Raw genomic sequence first — 8625 nt, 5'->3', positions numbered from 1 at the left:
TCCATTCAGTAAGTACGTGGAGTCTGTACCTCACTTACAAAAAAATCATTAAGATTCCTTTGCAGTAATTCTTTATTGGAGGGCGTGATGGCCAGGTGTCAGAAATATATGTAATTCCCATTCCCCGGGTTTAGTTCAATCATCAGAGTGTGACCATGGTTAAAACATAAGAAAAACTGAACCAAGATATTCCTTTCAGAATATGGATAGATAAAAGCAAATACAGAGCCAGCTAAATAAGCATCCTTTTTGATAGCTATTGGTATGCAATACATTGCAAATTAATCATTAAAAATAGTTTTAAAAATAAATAACAATAAATGCAATTGTTTTAGTTCCTAATTTATTTTTCTGTATGGGGAAAAAAGTTTGTGGGAGGGTTATGTTGAAGCACAGCTGAGTAAGCAGTAGATGGTACATCCTCTAAATAGTAGATGGTACATCCTACTCCATTTAGTGGGATTTTTGTTCCCCTGATTTACAGCAGTAATTCACTTATATCTATTACTTTAAAATTGCTCCTTGCTCTTGGCTTTAAACAATGGCATAGATGAAGCTAGTGTCAGCAGAAACCCCTCTCAGCAGAGCCCGTGAGCCCCGCTGGAGCTGCCCGACTGCTGGTGCTGGCCATGGGCTTTCGTGTGGCCGAGTCAATCGCTCTGATCCTAAACACGCTAATTACACTCATCTGCTACAATGTAAAATAAGCCAGGAGCTCTGCACAACATAATTAAGAGTGGTGACAGGGCTTTCTAAATGCTGTTCTCAGCCTGAAGTAAATCACAGAACCATGTACGCGACCTCCAACGAACCAGATTAGGTTTTGCATGAGGAGCACTTGCATGTTTCTAACCTTCCCCTCGCAGCGTAATTCCACCTCTGGGTTAAAAGACCTGGGAGGAACTGGAAAGTAAACCAAATGCTACTCTCAGCACTGCTCTGCTTTGCACTGTCCACTCTTCTGCCAGGATGCCAGATGCTCCAGCAGCCCACCAGACAGTGCCCTCCCAACAAGGGTTTGCATACAGCAGCCTGGGATCTCCTGTCCCACCAGTGATCCAGCCACCTTGCCTGAGATGTGACCAGCAAGCCCACATGGCTAAAAGCTCCTGTGTAGACCCAGAAACCCTGAATGCCAACAGGATTCATCCCCTGAACGCAGTAAGGACAGGAGTGCCCCCACACAGGGCTTCTCTTGCAGTGTTACTTCTGTGAAAGGGGACTTAAATCCTGTGAAAGGGGAGAATCACAGTCATTCAGGTTGGGAAAGACCTCTCAGATCATCTACTCCAACCCTTAACCTACTATTGAAGTCCACCACTAAACCATGCTACTAAGTTCTACATCTACATGTTTCTTGAAGACCTCCAGGAGCAGTGACTCAACCACTTCCCTGGGCAGCCTGTTCCAATGCCTCACAACCCTTTTGGTGAAGAAATTTCTCTTAATGTCCAACCTAAACCTCCTCTAGTGCAACTTGAGGCCATCTCTCTTTGGGCTCTTCTCCCAGACACAAAGTGATAAGACAATCTCTACCTCACTACAGCCTCCTTTAAGATAATTGTCAAGCACGATGAGGTCTCCCTTGAGCATCCCTTTTTCCAGGCTAAACAGCCCAGCTCCCTCAGCTGTTCCTTGTAAGACCTGTTTTCTAGACCCTTCATCAGCTTCATTACACTTCTCTGGACTTCAGTATTTCAGAAATCCACACAGCTTAAGGAAGATCTGAAAAGAGCTGTGCATGGATATACTTGGCTTGGCTAGTTTGGAGAACTCCTTGATGAGGTCCTGCTGGTCAGAGGGGCATACAACTTTGGTATGGTCAAAATGAGACCAATAGCTGGAGCTGACGTGGTTATTCTACAGCATTTGTGTGAATGGCAGCTTTTAAGTTCATGGGTATCCAGTGGAGAGGCAGGAATTCATCATCATTGATGTAGGGGTGGAAATCCGCTGTGTAACCAGCTGGGATAATCTGTCACTCACTGAGAACAGAAAAGAACAGGCCTTCATACCTTCCCTTGTCATTCAGAATAAATGGAGCAGTCAGCAAATTGATTTTCTTTTTTTTTTTTTTTAATTGAGCTTTTTGGTCCTTCCCTTTTTTTTTTCTTCTGGTCTAACTCTGATGCTTTTTTTTTTTTTTTTTTTCCCAAAGCAGAGGGCTACGAAATGGATGCAGCCAGTCTTACCCTAAGCAGATATCTTTCCTCTCCATCCATCCATCCAGCAAAGTGGCCACCTAATCCCAATGGTATGGGCAACTACAGGATGAATAAAAATTCTTTCCCAGGAAAGAAAAAAATGAAAAACTTGGTCTGATTTTGAACAGATGGAGTTCACATTGGCTGCCCACACGCAGAAGGAAAAGGAAACATATCATACATAGCAGTGGGATAGCTGATATATCCACCAAGTCATGGCTCCCCAGCTGAGTAAGATGACCCCAACAGCAATTCAAAAACTTTGGTGCTTTTCAGAGGCCTGTTGGCAGCAGCCACGCAAATAAATTTTGAGAAGGTCATGCATCAGAAGAGGCCCCAAATGTGCAGCCTGAGTATCCTCTTGCTGATGTTTTGAAAGCCAGAAGAAATTCTCATCACAGATTACGTTTACTTCTGCACTTGCATGTTAGTTTTACCAAGGGGGAAGTAAGCGGCAGCGTACGTCTCTGAGTTGTTTTAAAATTTCATTATTCAACCACAATTCTCTTATGCAGAGCAGTGCTCAACTTTTGAACTGACTCTATCTGAAACTGAGGAATTTTCTTTGTCCTCCATGCTTTTCCTCCTAGGAAAAAAAAAACAAAAAACCTGTAACAGTCGATTGGGTATGTATATTTTAAATTATTATTTCAAAAATGCCCAGGGTTGAACATCTGAAGGGCAGGACCTCAAACGGAAGATAATATATACACCTAAAAAAATCCCGGCTCAATATAAATCTGAGTTGTGTTTATGTTCCTGAAATAACTCTCTAAAGAATCAAAGCAAAGAGAGGGTTTTTTTGGTTGGTTGATTGGTTGTGTTTTGTGTGTGTGTGTTTTAGCTTAATATTTTCTGGACTCTAATATATTTGATTTCTGTTAAATTTAGCTTTATTATTTTTAGGTTGTGTTTGCTTTGGACTGATTCTGGCATCCTAAGTTATTTTTATTTTGTTTATGGTACATGCTTATAAATTTAACATGGTTACTTAAACTATTCTTGATTGTGAAAACTTTCGTGCCATCAGTATTAAAACAACAAAAAGTGTGTCATTTGTAGTGATATAAAGAAAAACAGCAAATTTTGAGGTCAATGGATTTTTTCATGGTAGATTAAACAATCCTTTGGTAGTTGTATTTTGTTTTGCAGTAGTAAATAAGGAAGAAATCTCTCTGGCAGCATCAGCTGGATCTCCAGCCTGTCCCCAGAGTGGGCTCAGTGTCCTCCTGCCCTCTGATGAAGAACAGGGGAACGAACTGCTGCAAAGCCTCAGGAGGGCTGCTCTCCTCTTAACTCCAAGGAAAACCACTGCCTGCCCATATCCAAAGGGAAGAAAGAGCCTTTAGAAACACTGAAGCACCTCAGAAAGCAAATGCTGAACATTAAGGAGTAATATTTCTCCTTTTTAGTGAGTCGGGGCTGAGACGCCATGACGAGCTACCACGCCTGAGGTGTTGCTGGAGGCATGCACCAAGGGTAGCCCTTGCTTGCAGGTGATGCTCTTTGCCTGGGTGCCTTCAGGCTCATGGCTAAGCAGCATGCTCCTCGTGGCTCTTGTTTGGCACCTCCTCACCTGATCAGTCACCAGAACGAGGTCCTCTGTCAGCCCCCAAAGTGCTTGAGGCTGAACGTGGCGCTGACTCATTGCATCTCAACAGCGTTGTCTCCATGTGGGAATTTTCAGGGAGACCTTGAGGCGTTCCGATGGTTTTTGATACCTTTGTGTAAACCATCACACCTGTTGCTACCAGAGATGTGACAGCTCCATCTTAAACTAAGCAAAGAAAGATTTTTCAGTACGAAAAGTTGTATCAATTGAAACTTCAGCACTTTGACAGCACTTGGGACCTGAATGGAACTGGAAAATAACATCTGGGCAATGAAAGACTTACCTCAGGGTTATTTATTGTTTTATCATCTGGGCCAGGGCAATCCTGAGCACAAACATAGGTTGGGTGGAGAATGGATCGAGAGCAGACCTGAGGAGAAGGACCTGGGGGTGTCAGTGGATGACACCATGAGCCAACAATGTGCACTTGCAGCCCAGAAAACCAACCTGGGCTGCACCAAAAGCAGCGTGGCCAGCAGGGCAAGGGAGGGGATTGTTCCCCTCTTCTCTGCTCTTGTGAGACCTCATCTGGAGCCTGCATTCAGCTCTGGGGCCCTCAGCACAAGAAGGAGAGGGAAGAATTAGAACAAATCCAGAGGAGGGCCACAAAAATGGTCACAGGGCTGGAGCACCTCTCCTGTGAAGACAGGCTGAGGGAGTTGGGGTTGTTCAACCTGGAGAAGAGGAGGCCCTAGGGAGACCTTACAGTGGCCTGCCAGTACCTAAAGTGGGCTACAGGAAAGCTGGGGAGGGACTCTTTGTCAGGGGGTGTAGGGAGAGAACTAGGGGGAATTGATTTAAACTACAAGGGAGTAGATTTAGATTAGATATGAGGAAGAAATTTTATACTCAGAGGGTGGTGAGGCCCTGGCACAGGCTGGCCAGAGAAGCTGTGGATGCCCCATCCCTGGAGGTGCTCAAGGCCAGGCTGGATGGGGCTTTGGGCAACCTGGGCTGGTGGGAGGTGTCCCTGCCCATGGCAGAGGGTTGCAACCAGATGAGCTTTAAGGTCCTTCCAACCTGAGCCATTCTATGATTCTACGATTTGGTTTGTAATTTGTCCTACACAAAGAGCTACATTAAGGTTGCCAGGTCAGCAGTCATGGCAATGTCACGTTGAAGGCTGCCAGGCAATTTTGCACTGCCTCCTCACGTACATTATTTATGCTTAGTCACTGTAATATAGTCTTCAAATAAATACAGCTACAAATTATTTTCCCTACAAAAGCACACGCTGAAAATATCCAGTGACCGAACAACCAACCTATAGTATGTAAAAGAGCCTTGGAGCCAAGATTATTTGGAAAACAGTGGTATTTCAGATATCCTTGTGTCATTGCACAATGAAAATCATTCTTAGGGTTTTCCGCTACTGTAAAACTTTTGGGATCTTTTTAGATCTTTTTCTCTATATATTTTTGTAGACTTTGTTTGGGTTTCTGAATTCATTTTTAAATAAAAAGAAAATCTAACAAACCCTTCCAGCACCCCTGGGAACAGCTGCTCTTCTCAGACCAAAGCTCTGCAATGCAGGTTCCCCATTGCCAGGAAAAGGCTGCAAGCACAGGATGGTTCATGGTGTTAAAAGTACAGAGTGTAGCTCTATGATCATGGACTGTGCTCCGGAGGTAAGGTGTAGAAGCCCTGAATGCTTCCTGACACATGGCAAACATTTCAATATTTGCTACATCATGTGGCTAATTAAACGTTGTGCAAATAGGCTCTTACGTGGTTTGAACCTGGTCCCTGCTCATGTCATCTGATGTCATGCTTTTTGCATCAGAAGAGAAGGTAGTTGTTTCCTGTCCTATAACCACTTTATTATTATTATTATTAACTTCATTTTTTATTTTTTGTTTGTACTTTCTCCTTCGTCCTTTCTACTTTTGAAATGAAAAACAGTAGCTTGCTTAAGTGCCCTTTGTGTGAAATTGGTCCACAGCCTCCACCACTTTGTTGCCCTTCTTTGAACCTTTCCATTCCTACACCATCATTTTTGAAGGAGAAAACTGCCCAGAGTTTTCCAGGCATGAGCACAACCTGTACTTCTCCAGTGTACAATACTGTCATCTCATCTGTGCTCTCATCTTTACAACTTTCAAGCCATTCAGGTCAAGTAGATCAAACTGGAACAAAGCGACCTTAACAAAGGACGTCATGTATTTATTCTAAGCAATGCTTCATCGAGAAGAGCATTTTCCAGGAACAAGGAGACTGTGGAAAGTTCACTCCTGGATCTTTTTCTTATTTCTTCTTTTCAATATTGCTTACCGCTGTGACATTTCTGTGCCAAACTGTGGTATGAGTTGATTCCTACACCATGTTTTGAGGGCCAAGCTCATACCACTAGGTGGTATTGCACAGTTGTGTGCTGATGGCATTGGTTGGCCAAGAGGCTGCTCCTGAGAAACTGTCGGTGTTGGTTTGAAGGACAACAAAGACCATCCTTGAGCACAAATTAAGAAGGCAGCTGGAAAAGGGGGCCAGAATAATCCTGTAGACCTAACAAAGGAACAGGAGTGACATGTTCTCAGCCTGGGCACGAAACCCCTGCAAGCAGGAGGAACCACATGTGCCAGTGGACTTCCAGATTTCTGCTGGTGACAGAGGAAAGGGGATGGCCTGGGCTCTGCTCTGGGCTCCAGAGAGCACGATAGCTACTGCTGACATTGGTTTCTTCCCTCTCCTTGCTGTTCGCCTTCCTCCTGCTCCTCTTGTCCCACCAGATGCCCGCTTCCCTTCTGGTCCTGGGCTCTTTGCTAGGCAAGGGCACTGGTATTTACCTTTCCAGTGATTTATTTCAGCACAGTTCTGTTCTCACTGGGTTATGAACAAGCACCTATTTACCTATTTACATTGCTAATTCAGGCCAATTCCCTGTTCCCACCCCCTTTGAGCCCCAAGCCCCCCAGTTCAGCTGCAGCCCCCATCCCTGGAGAGACACAACTGCGCCTGCTCCAGGCTGGTGGACAGCAGTGGCCCACAGTGGCCAGCTCTGCTGGGGACAGCCCTGCTGGGGGCTGGAAGCTGGCAGGGGATGGAGCGTGCCCCATGCAAGCCCCCCTCTGCAAGCCCCTCTGCCAAGCTGACAAGTCTCTGCTGAAGTACGTGAGCCGAGGCTTTTTAAAAACACATTTATAACTTGGCTACGTCTTCTGGCATCAGGGTGACCTCCCCGCCTTTTGCCAAATTTCAGACTCTTGCTCAAATAAATGGTTGCCTAATCTTGCCCTGAAAACCACAGAATCATTTTTACTGAAACTGCCCTCCCCTCCCCTCCTCCTAAAAGAAAATGGAGGGGGAAAGAATCAGCCCGAGGCCAGTCCTTGGCAGAAGACATTTCAGCCTGGATGAGTAACATCCAACAAGCTCATGAGCAACTGAAAGCAGAATCTCATAACGAGAACTGTCAGGCGGTGGTAATTACAAGCAGTGCTACCAGCTCTATCTGTAATGCACATCACCCAGAAAGAAAAGAGGGAAGTGCATAAATGGTAAAGATAATTTTATGTAACCCAAAGAGTTGGATGCGTGCCCCAAAGTGTCTGTTCTCATCCTACTTCATCCATCATGAGCTTCCCTTCATTGCTTCTTGCCATCATGCTCTTCCTCCTCTGCAGTTCCTGCCATCTGGAAGAGCGTTCTTGTATTCTTCTCCCTAATCTCTAATTTCAGCTTTCTGTTAAATGCATATGTGGGGTCCCTTGTCTTTTGGTCTTACTTTTCTCCTCATTCTGCTAACATTCATCTCTGCAATGGTTTACTCAACTCAGTTTAGAATATTTTGATTTTGTTTTAAAAGATATTAAAAAAAGGAGGCAAATCATCAAATATTTATGATCCTGAATACATTAATACTTTTGTCTTTCAGTGGACAGTTTATGTAAAGCTATTTCTTTATCATGAGCCATTATTTAAATCAGAAGAAGGCAAAAAAATCAGTTGCAAAAAATCATTGACATCTTAGTGTATAATAGCTCCATCTCCAAGAGCCCCTTACTAAAATTTATTCTGTTCCCCAAATCCCCAAATTAGAAGCACTGATAAATGCTTCATCCCTCACTGCCTATTTTTTAATGATGACTAAAACAACACAAAACAACAACAACAAAACTGCTAATGCTGCAGAAAATGCCTCTGTGAGAAGCAAGGAAGAAGTATTAACTTACAGTTTAGCATAGAAGCAAGCTTCAGATAAAGCCAATTTAGAAAAACAACAAAACAGCAGTCTGTAACTCACATCCACGGACACTGAATCTCACTGATGTGTTTCATTTGTACAATCTCTAGACATAAACTTAAAAACAAGCTACCAGATAAGCATGGCATATTTGTGAGCAGATTTTGCTGTCAGGCAAGCAGTGGGAGCTATTCACAGGTCGGCTCGCCCAGCTAGCTCTTGCTTAGATTTCCAGGGGGGTAACATTGTGCCCAGTCAGCTGGGGGGCGGATTGGGCTGTTTTGCAGTTGTAAATCTAGGAGACAGCCTTGTAAACCTAATCTAATGTCTTGCACAACCCAGGCTGTGGGGCTTCCCTGAGTGGATGTTTACTTAATTTAGAGCACAGTCTTCCTGAAAAAGGCCAACACGCAGGCACAGTTTCGCGGTAGCTCAAGGTACTTCACATGCTGGGTGTTATGAGCCCCAGATTTTGCAGCCATAATGCTTCAGACCACGACTAACCTTGGGTGTGACTGGAGGGCCCTGCAAGTTCCCTAAATAGCTGGCGTCTTCTTAATGGTGGTGAAGGCCTGCGATGTGCAGTTATCTAGCTGCTAGCCAACCCCAGCAGCCTAATCACAGTGATG

The 8625-nt window shown here is 44.3% G+C and overlaps 1 long non-coding RNA gene across 1 annotated transcript; it reads right to left on the bottom strand.

Moving 5' to 3' along the window:
• Positions 1 to 326: 326 nt before the first annotated feature.
• LOC106019269 (uncharacterized) lies at positions 327 to 8187 on the bottom strand. The gene is made up of 2 exons (XR_002405271.4): positions 7986 to 8187; positions 327 to 2790 (listed from the first exon to the last, which is right to left on the bottom strand). It is a non-coding gene; the product is annotated as an uncharacterized lncRNA (long non-coding RNA).
• Between the last annotated feature and the right edge of the window lie 438 nt (positions 8188 to 8625).

The sequence above is a fragment of the Anas platyrhynchos genome, chromosome 1, assembly GCF_047663525.1.
Source record: "Anas platyrhynchos isolate ZD024472 breed Pekin duck chromosome 1, IASCAAS_PekinDuck_T2T, whole genome shotgun sequence".
Classification (NCBI taxonomy): Eukaryota; Metazoa; Chordata; class Aves; order Anseriformes; family Anatidae; genus Anas; species Anas platyrhynchos.
The sequence above is the reverse complement of the archived record's forward strand: the minus strand, read 5'-3'. Positions and strand labels throughout refer to the sequence as shown.